This window comes from Canis aureus, chromosome 11 (assembly GCF_053574225.1).
Source record: "Canis aureus isolate CA01 chromosome 11, VMU_Caureus_v.1.0, whole genome shotgun sequence".
NCBI lineage: Eukaryota > Metazoa > Chordata > Mammalia > Carnivora > Canidae > Canis > Canis aureus.
Genome location: NC_135621.1, coordinates 50,032,240 through 50,044,640, shown reverse-complemented (window position 1 = coordinate 50,044,640; position 12,401 = coordinate 50,032,240).

The following is a 12,401-nucleotide window of genomic DNA, read 5'->3' as shown; positions in this document are numbered from 1 at the left end:
TTTCTCCTTATTAAAGAGCACTTCCCTCCTAATTTCTTTTTTTTTTTTTAGAGATTTTATTTATTTATTCATGAGAGACAGAGAGAGAGAGAGAAGCAGAGACATAGGCAGAGGGAGAAGCAGGCTCCCTAAGGGGAGCCTGATGCAGGACTCGATCCCAGGACCCCGGGATCATGACCTGAGCCAAAGGCAGATGTTCAACCACTGAGCTACCCAGGTGCCCCCTTCCTTCCTAATTTCTAAACACAAAAATCCTGGCTATGTATTTTTAAAAGATTTATTTATTTATTTTAGAGAGAGCGAGCACCAGCAGGGACAAGTGGCAGGGGGAAAACAAGTGGATACAGAGATCATGACCTGAGCCAAAACCTAGAGATGGACACTCAACTGATTGAGCCACCCAAGCACCCCAAAAAATCCAAGCTATATCAACAAATAGTTCTAAAAGTTCTAATGTATCCTAAAATAATATAATTTTGATGGAAGAGACCATTCATAATAAAAATGATATTAATGATGACTAATGGTACTATATGCCAGCAGCACACTAAGTACTTGATACGTACCAATTAGTCCTCATCATAACTCTATGAGGTAGGTACTATTACTGTCATACCCATTTCACAGATAAGGAGACTAAGACACAAGACGATTTGGTCATATGATTCCCAAATAGCAGAACTATCATTTGAACCTGTAACCTGGCTCTGGAGTCCACCCACTTAATCACTGTGTTCTACAGCTCTTCATAAGAGAGTGTATTATCCTTACCTCTCCAATCCACATTTTTAAGATGACAAAAGTGAAGCTCAGAGAAGTTAAATGATTTGCCCATTACCATTCACCTGTTTTATGGCAGAGCTAAAATTAGAGCTTGTATGTCCTAATGCCCAGTTGTTCTATTCATAACATAATTGCTACTCACTTCACCCAGCTTTCGGTGCTCTCTGGAGAGATAGGCTGAGTAGTATAAATATTGGCTCTACCACCCCAGCCAAGCTCTGAACTTTTCTGAACCTAAGATAATAAAGCCCACCTCATCGGTAGGCAGACTAAATGAAATAACACACAAAAGTGTTTAGCGCAGTTCCTGGCATACGGTAAATGCTCAATAAACCCTCCTCAAATGTAAAAGTGTAAAATGGATCGAGGAAGAGAAGCATGAACAGTGGGGAGGCCCTGACGTGGAGGTAGCTGTTTCTGTCAGTGAGTTGGCCCAAGCTAAGTTGAAGGAAGAGACTAGCAAGGCTGGAAGGAGGAGTAGAGCCCAACAGTGTGGGAGGACTCTGAGGCCAACTCCTCAGACATTGGAGGATCTTCTGAAGTGAGTCCTGAGGACACAGGACATTGAAATCATTGGCCAGCTTGAGGGGCAGAGGGAAGGTATTGACTTAGGAAAACAAGAAGGGGGAAAGGAGCAATCAAATAGTCTGGAGAAAGCAAGTTGGGGAAGGCTGGAATAAGAAAAATGGCTGCCTCAGCGCTCAGTCATCATGGATGGGTCCCCTTCACAGGGTGATCTCTGGAGACTTTGGCAATGGTTGTTTCCCTCCATGGAGAGTAGAAAAATGGGGTGCCAGGAGACTGAATGCTGAGGAGGAACTACAAAATGCCTGGCTAACAGAATCCTCTCTCCATGTGAAGGCTGCTACTGCTTCTTCTTCTTCTAAAGATTTTATTTATTTATTCATGAGACACACACACACACACACAGAGAAAGAGAGAGAGAGAGCAGCAGAGACACAGGCAGAGGGAGAAGCAGGCTCCCTGGGGGGAGCCCAATGTGGGACTCGATCCCAGGACCCCAGGATCACACCCTGAACCCAAGGCAGATGCTCAACCACCAAGCCACCCAGGCGTCCCTCCATGTCAAGGCCTCTGTGGACCTTTGTCTTTTTTCTGTTTCCTCATCAGCAAAATTTCCCAACTGTCCAACTGGGCTATTATAGGGATCAAAGGAGCTATTTGATGTAAATGTAAACCAGACATGTTAAACAAGTCTCAACTATTGTTATCTTGTCTGTAGAGAAAGCAAAGAATATTAAGTGAGGAATTTTTTTATTGAAAATTTTAAGCATAAACTTAAGTAGAAGAGTATGATGAACTCCCAGGTACCTGTGATCCAGACTCAACCATTATCAATTTATAGTCAATATTGTTTCAACCTTCCCCATCCTCCCCCCAGCCCTACTGGATTATTCTGAAGCAAATCCCACATATCATATCATTTCAGCTGTAAATATTTCAGAATATATTTCTAAAAGGTAGAGGCTCTTTTAAAAACATAACCATAATTATATTATGACATAAAAAAATTGACAGTAGTTCCTTAACATTACCAAATGCTGAGCCACGGTTCAAATCTCCTCATTTGTCTTATAAATGGACTTTTACAGATGCTTTTGCAGATCAGGACCCAAACAAGACCAACACCTTGCATCTGGTTGATCCAGGAAGGGACTTTTCCTGAGGGCTTGCTCCGTCCTATCAGCCTGCCAAGGCTAGGAGACTTCCGGCCAGGGTTGCCTAGACCCGATGATAGCAGGGGTTCCTTAGCATCATTTGGCCATTGATTCTTCCCTTCTTGGACATTGAACTATGGACTGAGTAGCCCTTTTGAGGTTTGGGGGCCCACAAAAAAGGAAGCATCTTGGAGTACAAGTGCTGGGGGCAAGACACCTGCTCCTTTGCTAAAGTGTGGTTTAACACAGAGGCTTTATTTTTAATTTTTATTCTTATTTTCTCTTTCTTTAATTAAGGAATAGTTAGCATATTATATTAGTTTCAGGTGTACAACATAACAATTCAACATTTGTATACATTATGTACTCACCTTGATAAGTCTTAATACCATCTGTTATTCCAGTATTATTGATCATAGTCCGTATGCTGTATTTTATAGCCCTGTGACTTATTTTATTACTGAGAGTATATATCTCTGAATTCTCTTCTTCTGTTTTGCCCATTCTCCCACACCCTTCTCCTCTGGTAACCACCAGATTATTCTCTGTATTTGTGAGTTTGTTTTCTGTCTTTGATTGGTTCGGGTTTTTTTGTTTTTTAGATTCAACATATAAGTGAGGTCATATAGTATTTGTCTTTCTCTGCCTGACTCATTTCACGTAACCCTCTAGATTCATCCACGTTGTCACAAATGGCAAGATGTCATTCTTTTTAATGGCTAGTGATATTCCATTGTGTGTGGATATATATATGTATGTGTATATGTGGATGTGTATATATGTATATATATATACATATCTGTACATATCACATCTTTTTTCCATCTATCCATCCATCTATCAGTGGACACTGAAACTGCTTCCATACCTTGGCTATTGTAAATAATGCTGCAATGAACACAGAGATGCATGTATCTTTTAAATTACTGTTTTGTCTTTCTTCAGATAAATACCCAGAAGTGGAATTGCTGAATCATATGGTAGTTCTATTTTTAACATTTTTGAGGAACCACCACGGTGTTTTCCACAGTGGCTCTGCCAATTTACATCCTTACCAACAGTGTGTAAGAATTGCCTTTTCTCCACATCTTCGCCATCACTTGTTAGTTCTTGTTTTTTTCATATAAGCCATTCTGATAGGTGTGAGGTGATATCGCATAGTAGTAGAACAGAGATTTTAAAAGCAGACCCTGGAATTCCTGCCTCTTCCTTTTCCAAATCCCACTTCTCCTCCTTTAAGTCCCACCTCCATCATCAATCCTGCCTTGACCTTAGTCTTGTCCCTCAGCTGAGCCCCTGCAGCATTTAGCACCTACCACTTCTTTTTAAATCATTTGGCTTCTAGGAGTGGAAGCCAACTCTCATAGAGGACTTGCTGTTCTGCATACAATATGTATCTTGTCTTTTCCACTAAACTCCAAGCTCCTAGAGCTCAGGGACCCATAGCATCTGGCACATACTTGGTCCAAGTACCCAGGACCTGCAGGTGTCTGATGGGTTTACAATATGAATATCTACACTATTTATAATATGAATATCTCAAGCCAGTATTCCTTAAATACTTGCTTACAATTTATTCAGTGGGGACAAATTTTACAAGGACAATGTTAATTTACTATTAATAAAATCACATGCCTTTTCCTAGATATTTACAGTAAGGGATTGATTTACGACATGCATTGAACACATCTGAAACTTACCAAAATAATATACACATATAGTTGCAGGTCCAGTAGCACCTAACCCTTATGATTAAAAATGCGGGATCCCTGGGTGGCGCAGCGGTTTGGCGCCTGCCTTTGGCCCAGGGTGCGATCCTGGAGATCCGGGATCGAATCCCACGTCAGGCTCCCGGTGCATGGAGCCTGCTTCTCCCTCTGCCTGTGTCTGCCTCTCTCTCTCTCACTGTGTGCCTATCATGAATAAATAAAAAATAAAAAAAATAAAAAAAATAAAAAAATAAAAATGCTTCAGCCTCTCCCATCATTAGTCCACTACTCAGAAGCAACCTCTTTGATCTATTTTATTTTTTAGTTCTTCTGATGGATCTAGGGTTGCCAAGTTCAGGGAGGAAAAGTATAGGATGCCTTGTAAAATTTGAATTTCAGACAAACAATGAATATGTCCAAAGTATTCAATAATATTATATTTTGTCTATCTCATTAGATCCCTCATCTAATGTATAGATTTATATACTTATACTTCTAATGTATTATATCTCGATTTCTTCATTTACCAACTTGTTAGTATCTATGGAATTCTGAGTGTGAAAAATTTTAATATTTATATTATATTCCATTTTTCTGTTTGCCTTTATAATTTTAACAAAATGTTAAACCTGTATATGTGGATCCATCAACTTTCAATAGTGTTTCTTGGCTGTCTCCTTCAATTAATATCCTATCCTTTCTTCTATGTATTTCTTTTTTCCATGTCTCACCTTCTGCTACTATACTCATGCTTTTACATTAATAAGGCTGTTAAAAACTTACTTCTGTTATGATACATAACCTGCTTTTCCAAGCTTGGTCTAAAGGTTGACTCTTGGGGTGTCTAGGTGGCTCAGTGGGCTAAGCACCTGCCTTTGGCTCAGGTTGTGATCCCAGGGTCCTGGGACTGAGTCCTATGTCAGACTCCCTGCCCAGTGGAGAATCTACTTCTCTCTCCTCCACTGCCTCTCCCCCTGTTCACGCTCTCTCATTCTCTCTCAAATAAATAAAATATTAAAAAAAAAAAGTTGACTCATAATGGGAAACTGATCATATGTATTGTTATTATTGTGGAATTTATATTTAACAGTAGTTGCAACGTTAGGATTACATATCCTGCTCTTCAAATCAGTGCCATGATCCCTTAGCCTCTCCAAGGGATGTTTCTGGCACCAGCTCAAATGGATTCTCATTCCTTACACTTTATAACAGTAGCTTAAAAACATGTCACTTTTAGCTTGCTTCCTATTCAGGTCTTGACCATTGTTTCTTTTTTAAAGATTTTATTTGTTCATTCATGAGACACACACACGCACGCACGCACGCACACACACACACACACACACACAGAAGCAGAGACACAGGCAGAGGAAGAAGCAGGCTCCATGCAGGGAGCCTGATGTGGGACTCGATCCCAGGTCTCCAGGATTACACCCTGGGCTGAAGGCAAGCGCTAAACTGCTGAGCCACTCAGGGATCCCCAGATCTTGACTGTTTTTAATCAATTTCCCCCCAAGAGTTTCCAGTTGCCTTTTCTCTTGCATTATTTGCTATTCTCATATTCTTATTTTAAATTGATCAGTTAGTCAACAAAACGAAAAGACAACCTACAGAATGGGAGAAGATATTTGCAAATGACGTATCAGATAAAGGGCTAGTTTCTAAGACCTAATAAAGAACTTCTTAAACTCAACACCAAAGAAACAAACAATCCAATCATGAAATGGGCAAAAGACATGAACAGAAATCTCACAGAGGAAGACACAGACACGGCCAACAAGCACATGAGAAAATGCTCCGTATCACTTGCCATCAGGGAAATACAAATCAAAACCACAATGAGATACCACCTCACACCAGTGAGAATGGGGAAAATTAACAAGGCAGGAAACCGCAAATGTTGAAGAGGATGTGGAGAAAGGGGACCCCTCCTGCACTGTTGGTGGGAATGTGAACTGGTGCAGCCACTCTGGAAAACTGTGTGGAGGTTCCTCAAAGAGTTAAAAATAGACCCGCCCTACGACCCAGCAATTGCACTGCTGGGGATTTACCTCAAAGATTCAGATGCAATGAAACGCCGGGACACCTGCACCCCGATGTTTCTAGCAGCAATGTCAACAATAGCCAAACTGTGGAAGGAGCCTCAGTGTCCATCAAAAGATGAATGGATAAAGAAGATGTGGTTTATGTATACAATGGAATATTACTCAGCCATTAGAAATGACAAATACCCGCCATTTGCTTCAACATGGATGGAACTGGAGGGTATTATGCTGAGTGAAGTAAGGACAAACATTATATGCTCTCATTCATTTGGGGAATATAAATAATAGTGAAAGGGAATAGAGGGGAAGGGAGAAGAAATGGGTAGGAAATATCAGAAAGGGAGACAGAACATGAGAGACTCCTAACTCTGGGAAATGAACTAGGGGTGGTGGAAGGGGAGGAGGGCGGGGGGTGGGGGTGACTGGGTGGTGAGCACTTAGGGGGGCACTTGACGGGATGAGCACTAGGTGTTATTCTGTATGTTGGCAAATTGAACACCAATAAAAAATAAATTTATTATTAAAAAATAAATTGATCAGCTATTGAATCTGAGAACTGCCTTCCTCTCTTCCTTGGAGGCCTCTGTTGATCCCACTCTGATGTGGGCTGGTTGCTCTCTGGGTTGCTGGGTAACTGTCATCTGCAGACTTCTCTTTACTGCTCTCCTAGGTTTGAGGTCAGATTTTCTTCTCTCTTCCATCTTAAATCCGAGTTTTACTGAGGTGCAGCCTTACATAATTTCTTTAAAAAAAAAAAAAGCATGCTGGAGGTAAATTTTCTGGCTCATTTGTCTGAAAACCCTTGTGTTGTCTTTCATCAGACTGGTAGTGTGTGTTTAGGATTCTAAACTGAAAATAACTTTCCTTCAGAATTTGAAGACATTACACCATTGTCTTCTGGCATCTAGTGTTGTCGAGGAGAAGTCTGACACCATTCTTACTGCTGTTCATTTGTAGGTGATCTGATCTTTGTTTCAGAACCTTTTACAGTCAACTTTCTTTTTTTTTTTTTAAGATTTTATTTATTTATTCATGAGAGACACAGAGAGACAGAGAGGCAGAGACATAGGTAGAGAGAGAAGCGGGCTCCTTGCAGGGAGCCCGATGTGGGACTCAATCCCAGGACCCCAGATCATGACCTGAGCTAAAGGCAGACACACAACCACTGAGCCACCCAGGTGCCCCTACAATCAACTCTTTATGTTTAGTGTGTTGATATTTGGCCAAGATGCATCTAGTTTTGCGTCTTTTTCAGTTATGCTGACATTAAGTTGTCCTTCCTGTTAGGACTAGTCTTTCTTCAGCCCTGGGAAATTATCAGCTGTACTTTCTTTAATAATTTTCTCCCCTTTCACTTTTTTTTTCTAGGATTCTTATTGGATTGGATTATTCCACTGTATCTTTTTTTTCTCATATTTTTTCTCTTTCTGCTCAACGCTTTGTGGATTTCATCAATGTTTTAGTCCTTCTACTGAACATTTTATCTCATCAGCTGCAGTTTTAACTTCCAAGAACTCATTCTTATTCTCAAAATCCCATTTTTGGAATGTATTTTCTTCCCAACCCCATTTGAAAATTCTAAAAAAGATGAAAGTGATTTTCTGTTTCTCGACTTCTGTTTCCCCAAGGGTTTTTCGGCTTGCTTATATTTTATATATTTCCTTCATCCTAATGGTACTCCTCATTCTGCATGTATGCCCCCTTGGTTATCTTTTGAGGCTGAATACAAAATAATTTGAGATGGTGTGGATTTACTGGGCATTTGTGCATATCCTTGACCTGAATGGACCTCCCTGAACCTTTGTGAACTGGATCCTGTTCCCTTTGCTGTTCCTCATAAAGCATTCTGTGTGGTTTCCTTCAGCTGGCTCCTCTAGTGATGCTTCCTATATACTGGATGTATTCCAGAAATTTGTTTATGTCTCTTATCTGTTGGTGGCCTCCTCCTTCCCTCTTTAATGTTAAAGGTTTATATATTTTTGGAATTCTAAAACTTTATTTCAACAAGACTTTGGGAAGGATGGGAGCCAGATGTGTATCCTGGGTTCACTATCTTGAACTATAGACTCAGAAATTTGGGGGTTTCTTATTTTTACACTTTTAATTGCTTCATCTTCCAGGAGCTTGGTGCTGCTAAGCTGGGAGGTCCACCTGAGGTTCAGCCCCCACCGCACCCCCACCCAGGAAAGTGTTATTCACAGATCCTTAGCATCTTGTGGCCCTCACTCTTACTATGGTACATATAAGCTAGGACCTGGTTTCCCAAAACTTCTTCCTGCACAGGCTTGGGGTCCCCAGGAAATAGAATGAGGGTAGCCCTTCCTTGCTTGCACCATCCTCTTTCTCACCACAGGGCCTGAGAGCCACTAAAACACTGAACATGCTTCCCTTTGTCCTTCATTCCATCTGCTCCCATCCCCAACCTAGCCCTGCTCTTATATGCCCTTCAGACCCCAGATCCAGCACCATTTCTTTAGAAAAGCCTTTCCTGGGATGTCTGGGTGACTCAGCACTTGAGCGTCTGCCTTCCGCTTAGGGCGTGATCCAGGTTTCAAGATAGAGTCCCGCGTTGGGCTCCCTGTGGGGAGCTTGCTTCTTCCTCTGTCTATGTCTCTCTCTCTCTCTCTCTCCCTGAGTCTCTCATGAATAAATAAATAAAATCTTATAAAAATAGAAAAAGAAAAGAAAGGCCTTTCCTGTTCCCCCTGACTCAGCCAAGTCCTCTATAGTATGGCCTTTTGTTGTTTTTGCCTTTGGTGTCAGATTAAAAAAAAAATCATCACCAAGATCTATGTCAAGGAGCTTATGACCTACGTTTTCTTCTAGGAGTTTTATGGTTTCAGGTCTTATTCAAATCTTTAATCCATTTTGAGTTTATTGTTGTGTATGATGTCAGACAGTGGTCCAGTTTCCCCAGCACCATTTATTGAAGAGACTGTCCTTCCCACCCCCTTGCATATTCTTGGCTCCTTTGTTGTAAATTCGTTGAGAATATATTCATAGGTTTATTTCTGGGCTCTCTATTCTGTTCCATTGATCTATATGTCTGTTTTTAAGCTAATATCATACTGTTCTAATTCCTATAACTTTGTAATAGAATGTGAAATGAGGAATCATGATGCCTCTAGCTTTGCTATTCTTTCTCTAGATTGCTTTGCCTATTTGTGGTGGATTTTTTTATTTTTTTGATTCCACACACATTTTAGGATTACTTATTTCCTTGAAAAATGCCATTGGAACTTTTTAAAAAAGATTTTTTTTTTATTTATCATGAGAGACATAGAGAGAGAGGCAGAGGGAGAAACAGGCCCCTTGCAGAAACGCCTGATGCGGGATTGGGACTCCATCCTGGACCCAGGATCATGCCCCAAGCCAAAGGCAGACACTCAACCACTGAGCCACTCACACATCGCTCATTGGAATTTTGATAGGGATTATGTGGAATCTATAGATTATTTTGGGTGGAATGGACATTTTAACAATACTGATTCTTCCATCCATGAACTCAGATTATTGTTGCATTTAATTGCGTCTTTAATTCCTTTCATTAAATGTCTTGTAATTTTCAATATGTAGATCTTTCACTTGCTTGGCTAATTTATTCCTAGGTATTTTATTCTTTTTGATGGAGTTGTAAATGGGATTATTTTCTTGATTTCTCTTTCTGATAGTTTGTTATTAGTGTGTAGACATGCAACAGATTTTTGCATATTAATTTTGTATCCTGGAATTTCTGAATTCCTTTATTAGTCTAATGGTTTTTTGATGGAGTCTTTAGGGCTTTTTATGTATAATCTCATGTCATCTGCAAATAGTGACAGTTTAACTTCTTCCTTTCCAATTTGCATGCCTTTTATTTCTTCTTTCTTTTGCCTAATTGCTCTGGCTGGAACTTCCAATACTATGTTGAATAGAAGTGGTGGGAGTGGGCATTCTTGTCTTGTGCCTGATCTTAGAGGAAAGACTCTCAGCTTTTGTTGAGTGTGTTAGCTGTGGGCTTGTCATATATGGTCTTACCAAAAGCAAAAGTGACAAAAGCAAAAATAAATAAGTAGGACTACATCAAACGAGAAAGCTCCTGCACAGCAAAGAAGACCATCAACAGAATGAAAAGGCAACATGCTGAATAGCAGAAAGTATTTTGCAAATCATGTATCTCATAAGGGGTTAATATCCAAAATATGTGAAGAACTCATATAACTCAATAGCAATAAAACAAGCTGATTTAAAAATGGGCAAAAGGGGCACCTTGCTGGCCCAGTCAGTGAGTGGAGCATATGACCCTTGATCTTGGGCTTGTGAGTTCAAGCCCTATGTTGGGTGTAGATTTTACTTAAATGAATAAATAAAAACTTTAGAAAAATGGACAGAAGATCTGAATAGACATTTTTACCAAAGAAAGCAACAGATGGCCAACAGATACATGAAAAGATGCTCAGCATCATTAATCATCAGGGAAATACAGTGCTCATTTTGGCAAAACTTACATTAAAATTGGAACTATCATCAGGGAAATGTAAACCAAAACCATAGTGAGATAGCACCTGAAACCTGTTAGAATGGCTTTTAAAAAAAATAAGAAATATCAAGTATTGGCAAGAATGTGGAGAAAAGAGAACACTCATTTGCTGTGGGTGGGAATATAAACTAGTGTAGCTACTGTGGAAAACAGTATGGAGATTCCTCAAAAAGTTAAAAATAGAATTACCATATGATCTAGCAATTCTACTTTTGGGTATTTATCCAAAGGAAATGAAAATACTAACTCGAAAAGATATATGCACCCCCATGTTCATTGCAGCATTATTTATGATAGTCAAGATATGGAAGCAACCTAAGTATCCATCAACAGACAAAAGAATATAGAAGATGTGATGTATATATCCAACAGAATATGATTCAGCCATAAAAAGGAATGAAATCTTGCCACAACACGGCCATTTGCAACAACATGGATAGACATTGCGGACATCATGCTTAGTGAAATAAGCCAGACAGAGAAATATAAATACCAGATCTTACATGTGGAATCCAAACAGACTGAAAAATGAACAAAAAAACCCCCAAGCTCCTAGATATAGAGAATGGATTGGTGATTGCCAGAGGCAGAGGATGGGAGAAGTGGATAAAGGGAAAAAGGAGTCAGAGGGGAAAGATAGAAAGAAAGAAAGGAAGGAAGGAAGGAAGGAAGAAAGAATAATCCCTAAGATAAGACATGTGACAATAAAAGCAAAAAATATATAAAAATTTATTATATAAATTTTATATTTCTATCATAAAATTAAAAAAAATCTGAGACTGGCAACTTATTGGCCATATTCTCCTGGAAAGTAACTTGAAATCATAGTTTCAAGTTTCCTCATTTGTAAAATGGGATAATGATATCAACCTTCCTTGTGAAGGATTAAATGAGTTAATATACATAAAGTGCCCAGAACAGTGCCTGACCCATGGCTAGGTTCTCAACAAATGACTTACTGTGTTTGAGAAGTTTGAGATGATAAAATTAAAAAAAAAAAAAAAAAAAGGAAAGGGATCCCTGGGTGGCGCAGCGGTTTAGCACCTGCCTTTGGCCCAGGGCACGATCCTGGAGACCCGGGATCGAATCCCACGTCGGGCTCCTGGTGCATGGAGCCTGCTTGTCCCTCTGCCTATGTCTCTGCCTCTCTCTCTCTCACTGTGTGCCTATCATAAATTAATAAAAATTTTAAAAAATGAGAAGTTTGAGATGGCATCATGTCTTGGGACACAGGTCAAGGAACATGTGAGGTGGGAGAAGTTTTATTTGTTTAAACATAGCTTGAGGGTGCCTAGGTGGCTCAGTCGGTTGGGTATCCGATTCTCGATTTCGGCTCAGGTTATGATCTCATGGTCTTGAGATCAGGCCCCACACTGGGCTCTGGGCTCAATGGGGAATCTGTTTGAGATTCTCTCTGTCTTTGCCCCTCCTCCCAGTCATGTGTACTCTCTCTAAAATAAAATCTTTTAAAAGGAAAAAAAAAAATATATATATATATATCTTGGATGCAAGAACTGAGGAGAAGACATGGAAAATACAATCAGAAGAACTGCCAGGGGTCAAGTAAAGATGGTTCTTACAAAAAATTCTGGAAATGTAGACATGGGCACACACATTTACTAAGTACCTAGATGTATGGATCCGTGGGAAAGGGTTACAATAAACT